This window comes from Tupaia chinensis, unplaced genomic scaffold (genome assembly GCF_000334495.1).
Source record: "Tupaia chinensis unplaced genomic scaffold, TupChi_1.0 Scaffold000127_2, whole genome shotgun sequence".
NCBI classification, from domain to species: domain Eukaryota; kingdom Metazoa; phylum Chordata; class Mammalia; order Scandentia; family Tupaiidae; genus Tupaia; species Tupaia belangeri.
The window spans coordinates 1,043,096-1,061,102 of NW_006159596.1; the positions used below are offsets into that span (position 1 = coordinate 1,043,096).

The 18,007-nt window shown below is 45.0% G+C and overlaps 1 protein-coding gene across 1 annotated transcript in view; it reads right to left on the reverse strand.

Annotated features, from left to right (window-relative positions):
* Window positions 1-18,007, reverse strand: part of MAML3 (mastermind like transcriptional coactivator 3) — a 523,718-nt gene that overhangs the window by 503,582 nt on the left and 2,129 nt on the right.

Sequence of the window (18,007 nt, forward strand, 5' to 3'; positions counted from 1 at the left end):
CGCTCTGATGGCTGGTGATACTGGGTTCAATTTACAAGGAAATTGATTACAATACAAACCTTCTGCCTGTCTCTATTCTTCCCTGGGAACCCCCTTCAAGCGAGTCCCTAATCAATGCTTAGAGACTCTGCCACTGAGGGCTGACGGTAACCAGATGTAAGTCACCCCACAGATTTGACTGAACTGTCTGAACAGTTTCTCTGTCAGTGAAATTCTCCTGAAAAGTATCCTTTTCTCTCACTTATGATTGATAAGCCAATCTAAGGACCAGCAGATGGTGTAATGGTTACGTCACTGGACTCCCACAGAGTTGACCGTGGTTCAAGTCCTGGGCCTGGCAACTTAAAACTCACCCTGGCATGTGTGTGTGCGTGTGTGTGTGTGTGTGTGTGTGTGTGCGCCTAAGATCCCAAGAAGAGAATGGAGGAGAAGGGATCATGGCATGGCCATCACCCCGGGGTGCATGGGGGTGAGTTCTCATTCTCTCTCTCTCTCTCTCTCTGGCAAGCACGTGTACCCTATAGCAAAAATCTCTCTAAAAAAAAAAAAAAAAAAGAATAAATAGGCCAATCTATCCCAGAATGTTCTAGACAGATCCACCCGCCTGATCCCACCCCCATTATCATCATGACTTCCATTGTGGATGACAGTGTGAGATTTGGGCCAGGGAGGCCAAGCCATGGCAATCACAGAGACATTCGGAGCCTAGCTTACCTTAGGGACCATGAGTTTCGCCCTTTCTCCCTCTTCCCTCTTCATTATAATCAATCTCTCAAGCTCTCTCCTAAAAGTTTTCTTATTAATTCAAAAAGTAGAAACAAGCTAGAACAGTAGAACTCATTCACCCCAACCATGATAAATCTCCTTCTTTAGAGATTCTCCTGAGGTTGTTTAATCATTCCCATGTGAAGGGTCCCCAAATCGGGAGGGCAGTATGGACAACTAAGTCAAGGTAGTTGCTAACTAGATCATTATTCTTAAAAGGTCACCTCCCCAAATGCATGCACCCGTAAAATGAAAGGAAAACTACTTTTGAAGGCTGAGTGACTGTTGAACAAAGGTTCCTCAAAAATGACACGTTCGGGGCCAGCCGGTGGCGTGGTGGTTAAGACGCTAGATTCCCACATGGTCGCCCACAGTTTGGGCCCCAGACCTGGTAGCTTGAAAATCATGCTGGGCATGTGTGTGTGCATGCCCAAAATCCCAAGAGGAGAATGAAGGAGAAGGGATCGTGGCATGGCTATTCCCCTTGGGGGTGATTTCTTCTTTTCTCTCCCTCTTTCTCTGCTGAGTACATGCACCATGTTTTTTTTTTTTAAAAAAAAAGCATGCTATGCTAAGAGAGAAGGTTGAAATTAAAGGACACTGTGAACAATCTAAGGTATTTAACACCAACCCCTGGGTTGCTATTTCCTCCTCCCATTTTATGACTCAGTATCTTGAACTCCTCCATTTAAAAATGCTACTTTAAAAATTACAAAGAAATTTTTTTTAAACTATGAAAAAAGTTTAAATTTTGAAAAAAAATCACAAAAGTATTCACTTCTTACAATTTGGGTTCCTCCATGAGACTATAAATTTCAATACCGAAGAATTTCTTAGCGGGGTCATTTTCTCCAGCCCAGTAATTGAATCCTTTTCGTAAGCAATCTTATCCCTTCTTCCTCTTAGTCTCATTTCTGTAAATCCGTCAAAGCTAATTATCCCTCTCCTCAAATTTATTGCCCTTCAGTGTATCATAAACACATACATTCCAAAAAGTTGAAGAAAACAAGTGTGCATTACACTGTGAAGGAAAAATCAGACACAAATAATTATTCCAAGCATTCATTCTCTTTATTAATGAAGTAATGAAAATGGCATTAGAAAAAAGAAGATAAGAATACCAACACCAGCCAATCCCCCTTTCCTCTTCCATACATGGTGGGCTCCACCCCCATGAGGCACCATCACGTTAGGAGAAACAGCAAGGCAACATTCTCAGGTTTGCAATCCTTTGACATTCCAGGCGACAGATAAACACCAAGCCTACCAAACCAGAAACACAAACAAGCGCCTCAGCAGAGAACAAAGACAGGATTCTCACAACCCCATGCTCTGCTTACTTGAAACTGGTGTTACGTATTCCTGGGTGTTCGCATTCTAAGCACGACCACAAATTTGAAGTTAATAAAAAGTCCCTGAAAGATTCATAGCAAACCTTTTCAATCGAAGAACAGGATCAAATACTGTAAAAGCAGAAACCCACTTGAATTTCAATAGCCTGAGTGCCAAATAGCCCGATCTCCAAAGTATCAGTTTGTCATACTTTGCCACCCTCCAAGTTACCATGACATGTTCTTAGTTCATTCTGGGCTCCAGACGTCTTCCACTCTAACCAATGCAACTTGCCAAAAATAGTTTTTGAACATGGTTATGGACTGGGATGACAAACAACGGTCTCAAACGTTCCTTCAAGAGGTTCTGAGAATTAAGCGGCATGAAATCCAAATCTAAAGTTATTGTGTCCACGTTTCATTGAAGAAAATGAACATGTTTTTCAAAACTCCAAGAGCAGCTGCAAACCATTTAGGAATTTCTCGTCAAAATGCAAAATACATTTTCAACCATTTAGCCCTAACAACTTCTAAACGGAGAGAGTTGCTTCTTTATATAAACCACCTCTGTTTACCAAACATCAGAGAATCTCTGGGTAAAGGGCCACTGTGGAATATGAGCAGTAAGAGAATGTTACAATTCGTGAGGTGCTGCTCTGCACACCACTGTGAGGAAATACCTTAAGTGATTAAAGATAAACACCACCTGCATGCCTTACAAAGGCCTGCTCTGCTATACCGCCACACTCCCCTCCTGACAGGGAGAAAGGATGGACTGAACTGCCAGAGAGGATTGGAACTGGGGACAAAAGGAGGCAGGAACAGAAGACAGGAACATAGGAAGGAAGCGTATGTTTTACCCCTGCTGAGAATTCCCGCGCTTAAAACATCCTGAAGTCAAACCTCAAGGCTAAACAATGAAAATAATTTTATCGCATTTTTCTTACTTAGCATCCAGAAAATGTTGTTGAACTGTGTCACAGGTCAAATGTCTTTGTTTATCTGTATAAATGTTAACATAACCCTCAGATGTGCCTATTCATGAATTCATAGCCAGAGTTACTAAACTCTTCATGGCTATCCTGTTAAGACGACCTTGAACTTTTACTTTTTTCTTTAAAAATATAGGTCTGGCACACTCACTTTTGGTAAGTTATGTTTTTAAAAAACAACTTCGTAACAAGGGAAAATCTGATTCTAGTCCTTTATTACCTATTACAAATAGTATCTGACTCAAAGAAAAATAAGAAAATGTTCAAAGGAATTAGAAATTAGGTGTTTCTTATAACCCAGGTATAATCTCAATAGCTTTTGGAAAATAGTTTTTATCTAATAGTTACTATAATCAGATAACTAAGAAATAATGAATATTCAAAACAGGTAAACATTTAGCTGTCTATAATCAGTATAGTAGCAAATGTTATACTTCTTGAAAAAAGTAAGGCAAATGCATGCCAAATGCAAGAGGTCTACCTTGTCTATAAGTGAAAGTTAACCTCAAAACAAACACTATAGTGCAAGAAATGAAAAAAATGAGGGGAGGGTCAGCAGGTGGCATGGTAGTTTGGGCACTGTATTCCCACGTGGCTGACAGTGGGTCGAGTCCCAGATCCAACAGCTTGAGAATCATGGTGTGCGTGTGTGTGTGTGTGTGTGTGTGTGTGTGTGTGTCCATGAGAGAAAGAGAGAGAGAGAGAGAGAGAGCACCCAAACTCCAAGAGGAGAGTGGAAGAGATAGGATTACAGCATAGTCATCCATAGTCATCCCCCCTTGGGGGCAAATTCTCACTGTCTCTCTCTGTCTCTCTCTCTGGCAAGCGCACACACCCTATGACAAAAAGCTGGGGGGAAAAAAAGAAAGAAAGAAATGAATCCAAGAAAAAAATTTGGAAAAGTAATATGGCATTCCTCAGAGGGATAGTACGGTAACTAACATCCAAGGAAAATGCAGAGGTTGTAAAATGATTGCATGACGAGGGCAGCGACTTTAAGGAGCTCTTCGTTTATCATGTTGGATGACCTACTTTCAAGATTAGGAGGTGCACTTCTTTTCTATGTACATACCAAGCTCTTGCTATTGGAGCTTCTGAGACAGAAGATACCTGGCTATCTTTAGAATGAAACTCCCTTCTCTAGAGCCTGCACTGAGCTCATAGCTGCCATCATTCAGCTGGCCAAAGGTCTTTCTCACTAAGACGCCATGTGGCCCAACCTGGAAAAACAGCCAATCAGCGTGGAGATTGTAAACTAAAGTGTAACACAAGCGTATTGGATTCACTTGGTAGACAGTGACTTGTCAAGTGCAGGCCTTGGATCACATTCACACCCCTGGTTTATTTCTCTGTTTCCAATCACTGCCACCTACACCTCGTACATGGTTTTAGGTTCTACGGTTGCCAGGACAAGGGTGAAACTTGCAACGGTGGTCATGGAGCTGGGAAAAAGAAAACCCTTAAGGCCAGAAGCATGTGAGGCCAGCAGAGATGGGTTCTCCCTCTAAAACAGGAGGGCCAGGAAAGGATCCGAGGTGACCATGCACCTTCACTCTGGTTCCTGTGCAAACGCATCTGAAAACCTACAGGACAGTCAGGGAGGAGAGGACTCTGCTCCGTCGTTGAACGCAGCTGGTTAGAACCACAGCTGCTTGGGGAACCTTTCCAAGATGGAGCACAGTCGTCAGGTGAAGACAGAATCAGGCGGGAGCTGGGAGCCAGACTGCCCCAGCTATTGTGAACACACCAGACAATAATTATTATCCCGGTGGAGGGGAGCTGCTTTGCCAAAGGGAAGTCAAACTAACCGAGGACTCTGATGCGGGGCCGACTTCAGGTCACTTTGACACCTGCGTATAATGCAAAGTGATAGGACTTCTCACTGTCTGACCAGATGCTGGAAGGGGACTGCCACGGCAAGTCTGGCCAGGTTAGCAGGTGGTTATTACCGTGTTACACAGATGCCTGGATTAGTCAGGGTTATTTAACCCACGCCAAGGGGCAACTCACAGGCCTGAGATTTTCACAACTCCAACCCACACCCGCGGACACTGTCACCAACTGAAATGCATTTTACAAATAGAGCCACACAGTCAGACTGTGAAACAGAGCCCGGGGAGGGCAAACAGAGCCACAGACTTTTTCAGGAAAGTCCGTTTCCCACTTTCGCAGAATGAATGAGAGTTGGTTAACCAGGCTCAGACTTCAAACCCTGCTCCTTATAACAGGCTGAAAAGCGGGAAGACCATTCCTGTGAGATGGTGGTTGCCTGAGACACAGCCTTTAAAAACGAATAATGGGGCCAACGGGTAGTGTGGAGGTTAAGGCACTGGATCCCACATGGCTGGCTGTGCAGTTCAAGTCCTGGACCAGTGGCTTGAAAATCACACCAGGCACATGTGCGTGCATGTATGTCCAAAGTTTATAGAGGAGACTGGAGGAAAAGGGATTTTGGCATGGCCATATCCCCTACGGGGGTGATTTCTCACTCTTCTTCTGCCTCTTTTTTTGTCTCTGTCTCTCTATGGTAAGCACATGTACCCTAAAGCAAAAACAAAAAAACAAAACAACCACTAATGTTCTGCGTAAAAATCAACATTCGTTACTAGAGTTGATACTCGTTTTAAAATTTTATTTTGGGGCCAGCAGGTGGCATGGTGGTTGGGGTGCTGGACTCCCACATGACCAAGCATGGTTCAAGTCCTGGACTGGTGGCTTGCTTTCTCGCTTTCCCTTTCTCTCTCTCTCTGGTCAAATTAAAAATAATAATAAATAAATATAATTACATAAATAATAATTCTCTTTTGGAAATTATTTTGCTTCTTCTGAGACAGAGAGAGAGACATACTCTCAACAGGGTTTTCATGCAGCCCCATGCCAGCCTCGGCCACCCAGGATCACAGACACACACAAGCACATGTGCATGCGTAGCACAGATGGGAGCTCTTGGAATATTCCTATATGGCTTCAGCATCACTGTGGCTGGCCAGGCTAATACTTCAACTACATTTATTTTTAAATGTATTTATTCACTTTGTAAGAGTGAGAATGAGAGAGAGAGAGAAGCACCTCAATAGGTCTCCCACGACAGTCAGCCCCAGTCTTCCCAGTGAGTCAGGATCATGGCCGCTTACACCAGGCACACAGGCGCACCAGGGAACCGAACCCCTAGTCCTCTGAATGGCTCACTGGAGCAGTGTGTTGTCACTGTACCATCAAGACAGCCTTAACCAGATTTTTAAAAGGACTCAATTATATTTGCCATAACATGGGCTGTAATAGAATTAAGGTCTTGACATGGTAATCCAGGCTGGATTTGGAGATTTTTCAGCCAACTTCTTTATGCATACATATCACCCTAAAATGTACTACAGAAATGCTTACCTATATACAAGGGATATACGGGTAAGGAGAGTCAGTGCTGCAATATTTAATGAGCAAAAAAGTGAGGAACTACAAGAGTATCTATCAATAGGGGGTCATTCCATAGATATGAAGCAGTCACAATACAAAATGCTATATAGCTGTTTAAAAGAGTAAGTTGAGATCTGATGCCGATGACTATTTAAAATATATTCAATGAGAAAAAAAAACGCATATCTCAAAATAGTATGTATAATATGATTCCAGGTATATAGGACAAAAAATGAATGTGTGGTTCCAACCGTGGCAGTGCAACTGGCAGGACCCTGGTGCATGAGGCTGGGACTGTGGACAAGGCCTGTTTCAATGCCTGAGCACCTAATTAGGCTGGGCAAGGTGGCACATACTGGTAATTCTGGCTAACTGGGAGGCTGGGACAGGAGGGATCATGATGTGGCATGACTCATCAAAAATGAAAACAAAAACCCTTCTATCAAACAGCAGCTGGTGTGTGATTACGTGCAGTGTAGAACATGTATGTAGGTAAGCTAAAGTAGGTCTGCACATCCAAACCACAGGGACTTTTTCTTTTCTTTTTTCTTTTTCTTTTTTTTTTTTTTTTTTGCTATGGGGCACATGCGCTCACCAGAAAGAGAAAGAGAGACAGAGAGACAGAAAGCGAGAAATCACCCCCCAGTGGGGATGGCCACACTGCAATCCCTCCTCCTCCATTCTCTTGGGATCTTGGGCATGCATGCACACATACCTGGTGTGAGTTTAAGCCACTGGGTCCAGGACTCGGACTGGAGTCGACTACAAGGGAGTCCAGCAACATAGCCATTATACCAACTGCTGGTCCCCAAACCACAGTAACCTCTGAGAAGAGGAATAACAGTGAGGAAGGAGAATGAAGTCACTTTTTTTTCCCTTTAATTTGCTATAGGGTGCATGTACTCTCTGGAGAGAGGTAGATAAAATGATAATGCAACCCCACCAGGAGGGATGGCCACACCACAATCCCCGTCCTCCATTCACCTCTAGGGATTTTTGGCATGCATGTGCATGTGCTCAGCTTGCTTTTCAGACCACTGGGTCTGAGACTCAAACATCCAGTCCACCATGTGGGACCCAGTTGCTTCTACCACTTTACCACCTAGTTGACCCTGAGGTCACTTTTTAATCTCCTTCCAGTTAGTAATTCACTCAGCAAATTTATTTATAGTTCCTCTTATACACAGGTAGGTCCTTTTTTGAGTTATGAGGACATAAAAATGAATTAAAAGGGTTGGCAGATAGTGTGGTGGTTGAGGTGCTAGACTACAGCATGGCCGACCATGGTTCAAGTCCTGGATCTAGTGACCGGGTTTCTCACTTTCTCTCTCTCTGTCCCTCTCTGGTGAATTAAAATATTATTAATACATTAAATTAAAATAGTTCTTTAAAAAATAAAGAGACAAGGTTCCTGTCCTCATCCCGCTACAACATTCCAGCCAACTGAGCAAACCCCGCTCATCAAGGCAGACTATTTCACCCCGGTCGGTTTCATTTTCATAAAACTGGCTTTTCAAATACATATTAAACCAAACCTGGCTCCTAATAACTGCCAGCCTGATCCTAAGTGTATCCCCTGGAGGCCATCAAGAGCACATCAAAGCCTTTCTCCACATGACAGCTCTTCAGATATTTTAAGAAAGCCATCCTATCGCTCCCTAAAATCAGACTAAGCACCTTCCAGTCATCCACCTGTTCTTCATGGGACAAGGTTCCAAGTCCTTGCACCTTCCTGCTCGCTTCTTTCTAAACACTCTTTGCCTAAATGCCTCCAACAGCTTGATGTCAAGGCATGATCACAGCACTACAGGTGTCACCTAGTCAAAAGATAGGGTGACAATCATCTACCTTATTTATTTTGGGAGAGGCACTTTGCTATAGGGCACGTGCGCTCTCCAGACAGATAGAGACAGAGAGACAGAAAGCGAGAAATCACCCCCCAGGGGGGATGGCCACGCTGCAATCCCTTCTCCTCCATTCTCCTCTTGGGATCTTGGGCACACACGCCCACGTGCCCAGCGTGAGTTTTAAGCCACCAGGTCCGGGATGCGAACCGCGGTCGACTACATGGGAGTCCAGTGACATAGCCACTACGTTAACTGCTGGTCCCCTCATCTACCTTATTTTTGACCACCATACTTTAATCTTAATTCTCTACCATGTCAGCAAATCCTCTCCTCTCCTCCCCCAAAGTCATGTTATTTGAAAAATAAGTATATAGAGCCAACTCTGTGGCCTAGTGGGTAAGGCAGCTGGATCCCACATGGCTAACCACACAGAGTGAGTCCCAGACCCGGCAGCTTGAGAGACATACTAGACACGTGTGCATGTGTGCCCAAGGTCCTGAAGGGAGGGAGTGAAGAAAGGGATTGTGGGATAGGGAGGAGGGGAGAGTGTTGTCTTGCTTTCCCTCTCTCTGGTGGGCACATGTGCCCTTTAGCAAGAAAGAAAGAGAGAAAGAAAGAAGGAGGCAGTGAGGGAGGGAGTAAAGAAAAGAACATTTGTGGGGACCAGCAGTTAGCGTAGTGGCTATGTCGCTGACCTCCCACGTAGTCGACCGTGGTTTGAGTATGGGACCCATTGGCTTAAACTCATGCCGGGTGCGTGGGCGTGTGTGCCCAAGATCTGGAGAGGAGAATGGAGGAGAAGGGATTGCGGCGTGGCCATCCCCCCTGGGGGGTGATTTCTCGCTTTCTATCTCTCTGTCTCTCTGTCTTTCTGGCAAGCGCACATGCCCTATAGCAAAAACCTCTCTCAAAAAAAAAAAAAAATGAAAGGAACATTTGTTACAGAAAGCAATGCTTACAAGATACAAAGCATTTAGCATCCTTAGAATTTTGTTGGCTTGTTCATGGTTCCCATTAACGTATCTAATAAAAACCACAAACACCATCTCCTAAAGCTAAGATGAAAGGTGAAAGAATTACGCCCTGCTGCTGTCCAGTGAGAGCAAACACGCCCCGTTCTCCACTGTTCCCGGCGTCTAGAACGGTGCCGAAATGGAGCGCTCACACATCATGGATTCACCAGGCCTTCGCTTATGAATGAATGCTCACCTTGAAGTCTGCATGGGGACAGGAAGCCACAGCTAAGGGAAATGGAAGCAATTCATAGAAAGGTCCCTAGCATGTGTGCAGCACCATTCAGTCGCTCGGACTCTTCCATACCGTAACTCCTGTGATCCTAACAGTCACACCATGAGGTAAAAGAATGACAACTCCTCACCTTCCTGACCTACAGGGCCCATGCTCATGACATAAGAGGCTGCCAGGAGGTTTCACACCCAGCTCAGGCAGAGCTGAGATGCAACTAAGTAGCCCTCTAGCTTCCCAGGCACCGCCTCATCATGGTCCCTTCACCTTGCCCCACTATTTAAGGGACAGAGTTTTGTTTGTTTGTTTGTTTTTTAATGTTTTTGCCATAAGGCGTGTACATGGGAGGGAGACTGTGAGAAGGAAAGTGAGATATCTTCCCCCAGTGGGGATGGCCATGCTGCAATCCCTCCTCCTCCATTCTTCTCCTTGGATTCTGGGCACACATGCACATATACCCGGTATGATTTTCAAGCTGCCAGGTCTGCAACTCGAACCGTGGTCGGCCCTGTGGGAGTCCAGCACCTTAACCGCCATGTCACTTGCTGGCCCCAGTTAGGGAGTATTTTCGAAAAACTGAGTGAAGTCACATTGTGTAGACTCATCCCCTATTACAGTTTCACACTGTAGGCGAGCTCCTTGTTTAAAGAGGATTTCTCAAGAGCAGGAACATTGATATCATGGACCTCGAAATTCTTTGTTGGAGTCTCCTTGTGGGTTATATAACAGCCTCCTTGGCTTCTACCCGTTATACTCTGTACCATCCCTCGAGTTGTGACAACCAAAAATGTCTCCCAGCGTTGCCAAGTGTTCTTAGGACAGGGAAACAAAAATCTCTGCGGTGAGAATCGCTGAATTGAAGGAATCTAATTCAAATGGAAGGAGCAATAATTTAAGAGCGTATGGAACTCTTTAGGAACATGATGTTCTCCTAGAGGCGAACCATGGAGCCATTAGCTCTTGAAAATCTAGAGTCCAGTTTCAGTAAGGTCTGCAGGTTCAGAAAAGACTGCTAAAAGCAAAATGAGCAAAGGTAGCAATCTCGCACATGTCTGTCTCCCCTGCCACCCGTTCCAGAATGTTCCTCCAAAACGTTCATCCCCTTTGCCTCCGGTATCTTACCCGTTCCTTAGAGACTTTTACTGGATACTCATCACTTTATGTTCATTCTCGATCACTGAGCTACTTCCGGCATCTAACAAATAGCCAAAGATGGGAAAAATAACCAACCAAGGTGTGAATATAGGGCCCAAGCAGAGCCAGACTTTCAGAGCTGTGCAATTCTGTGGAGTCCCAGTTAGAACCAGAATTGAATCTACACAAATAGACTCACAGTACTTCAGCCTCCTCCTCTGAACGAAAGAAGCCCTTGTCCAGACAAGTGTTCTGGAGTTAGAGAAGGAGCTTGAGAGAGCGAAGGAGAGCTATCCAGGGATGGAGCCCGAGAACGTCTTCACAGGCAGAAGTTGATATCATTGAGGCTTAGAGCGTCCAGAAACACAAAACATTACACGAGATTCTACTCAACGGGATGGAGAGTTACAGAGTTAGAAAAGGAATTCTCGAAGTTGGTATTTAAAATGAAAGGTTTCACTGAAGTTTTCTAGAGTTACTAAGTCATTGCTAGAGGAGAGAGGAATGTTATCAGTATTTTTAAAGTTTCTACTCGAGCACAAAGGTCATTTCAAGTTGACAGGAGGTCCAATATAATTAGGAGGCACTGACATTTTTAAGAACTCACTTTCCTATGATAGAGAAAGTACTGCAAGTCGTCTGCATTTGTATTAAAGTCCCCTGACCCAGCCAAGCTGGTGCACACAGTGGAGACTCTGCTGTGTGGTTTCGGAAGCCATATTGGAAGGGTTCTGATTCTCCTCCCTGACCTACCTGAACATCCGTGGGTACTTTCTGGTACACCCAGGATCCTGGCAGGCTGCAGGGCTCCCCCAGATGGGGGAGATAATGATGTGAAGACCCTGGGGAGAGTGTCCACTCTGTCTACAAAAATAAACTTAAAAAAAAATCTTTAAGAGGGGCCACCAGGTGGCATGATGGTTAAATGTGTTGGACTCCCACATGGCCAACCATGATTTGAGTCCCAGACCTGGTGGCTTGTTTTTTTCCCCTTCTCTCTCACTCTCTTTCTCTCTCTCACTCTATCCTTGTCTGGTCAAATGAAAATAAATAAATGGATAAGTAAAGCTAAATACAATAATTCTTTTTAAAAAAAAATTCCCTAAGAAAAGTGTGCACAGCTTGTCTGAAAAATGAAGCCAGGGGGGCCAGCATGTGGCATGGTGTTAAGGCACTGGACTCCCACATAGCCAACTGTGGTTTGAGTCTCAGACCTGGTGGCTGAAAAAACACACCGAGCACATGTGTGTGCATGCCCAAAATCCCGAGAGGATACTGGAGGAGAGGGGATCAAGTGGCCATCCCCTCTCAGGGGCGATTTCTCGCTTCCTGTCTCTCTCTTTGTCTCTGGTGAGCATACATGCCCTATAACAAAAATCTCTTAAAAACAAAACAAAACAAAAAAAGAAAGTAATAAAATGGAGCCATTAACAGCAGTTTCCTTTGCCTACATATGTGTATATGCCCCTGAGGAAATTCTGTGCTTTTGGAGAAAGAAACTCAAAAGCCCCTCCACCACTGAACAGATAGACCAGCCAGGTAGACTTTAAAAACAAAAAAAAACTAACAAACAAATAAAAAAAGGGTGCTCCTTCTCTGATCCACTGATGGAACCCAGGAGCTTTAAGTATTTCTTCTATAGCAAGCCCTCAACTCCATTTCTGAGAATTTCATCCAATCTTATTTCTTTTGTTCTTGAAACTGTTTTAGATTTCAACAAACAAATTACGTTAAGGAGAATTAATCAGTGCTTGGTGATAGCTGGTCTTCTAAAAACGACATTTCCAACTCACAAACCTGAATAATGAACTTTGGCAATGTCTCTGTTTTAAGAGTATGGTGTGGTTTCAGTGAACGTTTAATTTGGGAGTCTCCTATAAGTTTGAAGCAATCATCTATAGCTTAGCTTAATTTAGGAGTGTCCTGTACTTTTGGAGAAATCATCTATAGATTAGCTTTCTTTTTTTCAGATACCAATGTTAAATTAGTTTGAAACAAGAAGAAAGCAAAGCATATTACTTTTCTCAAAATAGCTTGGGAAGGGGAAATAAGAGCCCCAAGATTAAAACTACTGAAAGGCCCTTGGCATAAATGATGACATAGCCCCTTCAGCTTTGCTAGAATGATGCCGAAAACCTACAAAGTATATTGTCAAGGTTTTGGATATAAGAGTGTGATTCAGCATTCAAAATTCTGTGAAGCACTAGGAGTCATGTAATAATGTTGGGGAATGAATGAATGAAATTTAAAAATTTAATCTATGCTCTGTTATTTGTGGTAAGGTAAGGCAGAATAAACAGTGTCTAAAATCAAATGCATACACAATCCAATATGGTTATCTTACCCAAGGTGAGCGTTAGAAGCACCAAAACGCAATTTCTCCTCCTCTTATAGCTTCTTACCACTCTTTTGCAAAGGTGCGAAAAATCAGGGCAAAGATAGAAAAGTTGGCAACAGGAGGGGGAAGGAAAAACAGAGCAAGCAGCTATGGGGCTGAAAATTCAATAATCAGTCTTCGAATAATAGGGTGAAAAATGTAAAGCTATTTGGGAGATTTCAAAAGGCAGATATTCTGAAGAATTTGAGAGTGTGTTTTAAATACATTCCTCTCTATAAGAGTTTGATGTCTGATTGACTGATTTCACAGTTTCCTCTGCTGGGTAAAGTGGAAAAAAGACAGAATTTGGCCATCCTAAGCTCAAAAATATAGCACAGGACTGTTAACTGACAAATATAGAACATTAATCACAAACAAAATTTCATAAATGACATGAAATAAAACATAAGTACTTCCATTGTGTCCAAGAACTATTATGTAATATGCAAAATGGTTTACTAGACGACAGCTCATCTGTGGCACCAGTGCCTCTGTGTGTGTGTGTGTGTGTGAGAGAGAGAGAGAGAGAGAGAGAGAAAGAGAGTCTTGTCAGGCAGCCTCTTCAACAATAGTTAGCTATTGACCTCACAGAGGTATTTAGAAAATAACTTTATATAATTCTGTTTTAGTTTGAAAATCTTCATCTCTCTTTTTACAGAAATGCCAGTAAATCATGTACCTGGATTGCTCATTTTTCTATCAGGTAACAGAAAACTTGCAAAAGATTCTAAAGTTTGCCCTTACAAGTCTAATGAGACAGGATGGAGAAGTATCAAATTATACCAGCTGCCTGGCGGAGGGAGCTGAGACTGAAGAACATTTTATAGATTATGACTAATAATTAACTAACAGCGGTTCTATTTTTCTGACTGCTAGCTGCCCAGCACTAAATAAAATGTATCACCACTAAAGTACATAGCACACTTAAATATGGACTGAACTTAAACAAACGAACCAAAAAAAAAACAAAGCTTGAGAATTAAAAGATCAACCCATGTAAGACAGAGAAATGAAATTTCCAAAAGTTTTTCACAACGTAAGCCACACGTTGTTGAGCCATGGAAAACTTTTCCAAAGACAGCTGTCTGTAATATTACCCATGATGGCAGCCAATCAGGATAAGCCAATGGAAAGGTTATCATAGGAGAGGTTTAGAAATGGCTTGGTGGGTACAAGTGTGCCAAGAAACCCGGATACACGGCCAGTAATTTACCTTCAGCCAGATAAGAAATGGAAAACCAGAATGGATGACAAGGAGGTTTAACACCGGGCTAATAGGTTGCTGTGTCCCGGATCTCCTCCAGGAACGGATGGGAACGTTTTGGATAGGCTGCCGTTGTCTTGCATACTCAGTAATTAATACATTTGTGATCAAATGAATTTGATATGATTAAACTCTTCAGAGCCGAGGTCACCCAGATTTATGCAGTCTGTAGGCTGTATATAAATGAAGCATATTCGAACGTTCTGACAGTGCTCACACAGTGAAAAAGGTCCCTAAGATAATCTAGGTCTTATTCCAGTCAAGTAGGACCCACCACCATGTTGAAATTTTGAAACTGGTGTGCTGTCACGTTTTGTGACATGCTTGCATGATTAGACCCTGGTTAAGTCCGATTATCTTTGGCCTTGAAAATGAACTTGCCTATTGAAACTTATCTTAAGATGTTAACCAGGGCCTCAGTTCCAAGTATTGTACCCCACATTTGATCTATGCTTTGCTTTCCACTGTCTTTTACCCCAAGATCAATCGCAGTATGAACACAGGTCATGGTGTAAGATATTTTGACAGAGAGACCACCTTCGTAACTTGGATTGTTATAATTAAGTTCATTCTTATTGTTATTAATCTCTCACTGCATCTAATTTATGCATTAAACTTTATCACTGCTGTGAATATATAGGGGAAAAAACAGCACAGAGAGTTCAGTACTATCTGTAGTTTTGGCCGTCCACTATGGGTCTTGAACCATACCCTCTGTGGATAAGGGTGGAGGGCAAGGACCCCTGTACAACAAATGAATGATGTCTCTTTTGGTTACAACAAATCCGTAAAACGGTTTTAGGGGTGGACACTTTTACAATGGAGACTCTAATAAGCAAGGTCCATATTTCCCACCAAGTCTTTGGGGGATGAAAATCTTCTGTAGAAAGTGATGGCTGCTGAGGAGGTGCGGGGAGGGGGGGGTTCCCCTGACTATCATGTCTGGAAAGGTATCCCCTGAGGTGGTGCAGCTTCAAAATCAGTCCTCTTGCTCCTTCCTCTACCAAGGCTACTGAGGATCCCTGCCAAGCCTAGGTCCCACTTAGCAGCCTGGAGCCAAGGAAGAGTTCTATGTCCCTTCACCCACTCTGCTTTTTGTTTTTCATGCCTTTGCTTGTAATGCACAAAATAGAAAAATCCAAAGGCGGCAAGTTCTCATTTAACTGCCTTCTTTTTTTGGGAGAGGTCCTTTTTTTTTGTTTTTGTTTTTGTTTTGTTTTGTTTTGCTATAGGGCGTGAGCGCTTCCCAGAAAGACAGAGAGACACAGAGAAACAGGAAGTAAGAAATCACCCCCATCCCAGGGAGATGGCCATGCCACAATCCCTTCTCCTCCATTCTCCTCTCAGGATCTTGGGCACGCACGTAATGTGACCGGCGTAAGTTTAAGCCACGGGGTCCGGGACTCGAAGTGCGGTGGACTACATGGGAGTTCAGCAACATAGCCATTACGTTAACTCCCTAGGCTGCCTTCTTGACCCAAGTCATGCAGAAAGAGAAGCAATTGATATTAAATCCTTTGAACACATTGGCCCTAAAAAGGTAAACAATACCAATCAAAGAAGCACCCTAGTCATCTTCATTTTTACCATCATGCTTATTATTACTTGGTTGTGGTGGGTGGTTCTTCTTTAGGACTTTCCAAACCCAGTGCCCAATCTGAGAACTAAAGGCAATCGCTCTGTATCTCATCAGAGTCCAACTACCATCCAGCAGTGAGTTCAAGAAAATGAGGGAAGATCACTTTCTTTGTCACTTGTTTTTAGGATTTTCTCTCACACAGAGGCCAAGTTAAAGTGCCCTTTCATTGCAGAAGACAAAATGAATTTTAAAACTAATGATAAGAAAATATAACTTGAAGAGGATATTAATTGGGGGGGGGGTTCGCGTTTACAAGCAACTCTGCTTAAAATTTCAGTCTTTATTTTCACTGTACTTCCCATGGGTATCTGTGGAAGAGGCGTATGTGAAACAGTTGAAGCTATAGACAACCCTGTCATTTACGTGTCTATCAATAGGCTCAATTATTGTTGCAAAGTTGATTTAAAATCTTCAGGTAATTCTTTTCAAGTTTCCTAACTTGCTGAATTGGGATTCCCTGTGAAATTTACAGCTAATCTCTCCATCTTCCCAAGAAAGCGTTTTGTATTTTCAAAAATGAGCGCTGCTTGGGCTAGCTGACCTCTTCCAGGAAAGGTTGGGATTTCTGGCTTGGTCCACCTGCGGGACATTACAACCCAGGAGCGTGCACCCCAAATCCTCCGTGGGCCCACCCCAGGGCCCATATTGCACCTGGGAGGACAGAACCCGAACAAGGAAACTTTCTGGTCGCAAACTCTACTGTTTGACTGCATTCAAAAAGGACCAGGCACTGGGCTGGGCCCTGGCTTTTGTTCCAGAGGGTCCCAGCCTGCGAAGGAAGCGCCTAGGCGTTCCAGGGCTCCCTCAGGTGAGCGATCCTATGGAAAGGGAATTTGGGAGCCTCACGAAAGCAGCTCACTTCTACGCAATCCGCACGCGAGGGGTGTGTACACACACACACACACGCGAAAGGAGGGCGTGGGTGGGCAAGGCTGAGATCCTAGTGTCTCAGATTCTATACTTCGGTCTCAGGTTCTCAAAGCGGATCTCCTCCCGGTGGAGGGCGCCAAGGCGCGGGGGGCTGGGGTACGCGGCGTGCTAGGCGAGAAACAGCTGCCAGGGGACCCCGGCTGCAGCCAGGAGGCTGGACCGGCCCCGCCTCCGGGCACCATCAGAAGCGCTACGTGTGTCGGTGGTTTTCGCTTCCTGTTTGTAAAGCGAGAGCCAACCTCCCAGACTCGGGGATCGCCGCGTTTCCTCAAAACCCTACCGGCCGGGTCTGGGCGCTCCGGGCAGGCTCTGCGCGCCGACTCCGGCGCGGTGGAGGGGCAGGGCCCCCGGCGCAGCGCCCCTCCCGGGAGGGGAGGGCGGGCAAGAGGGGATGGAGGAGGGAGGGGAGGGGAGGAAGAAAGGGAGGAGGAAGGTGCTGCGGGCGGGACTGGGCAGGATCGCGCCCAGGAAGGAGAGGAGGGAGGGGAGAGAGGAGGGGCTGGGCGGCCTCGGAGAACCCGGAGGAGGGAAGGATTCTTGAAGCCCAAGATAAACAAATTGTTCCTCTGCACGTGCAGGGGTGGGGGGAGGTGGGAGCGAGCGCTGCGGCCTCTCCTCCCCTCCCCCAAGCCAGCTCTTTGTCACAGAGCGCCGGGCGGAAGCCCGCGGGGGGGCGGCACCACCCCCGGCGCTGGGGACTCTCCAGGACCCCGGACAGGAGCGATTTAGGAACCGCACGCGGAGAGGGCCGCCCGCGCCGGTTCTGCGCCCCGATGCAGGCGTGGTCTGCACGGGAAGCGGGCGCTCGGGGACCCGGCGGCCCGGCCCGCCTTGCACACGCGCTGCCCGCACCGGCGGCGCGGAGGGGGATGGGTGCATACACCTTCCCGAGCTTCCCGCCTCCCCCCTTCGCTGCTAGGACCGCCGGACAACCGGAGCGAGGAGATAGAAAGGATTCCACCCTCCGGGTTAGGGCTGGGAACAGCCCCTTCCTCCCCGAGAAGTTAAGCCATTGGCTGCTCATCCTACCCCGAACCCACCCACCCCGCCATTTAAACCTCTTTCACCC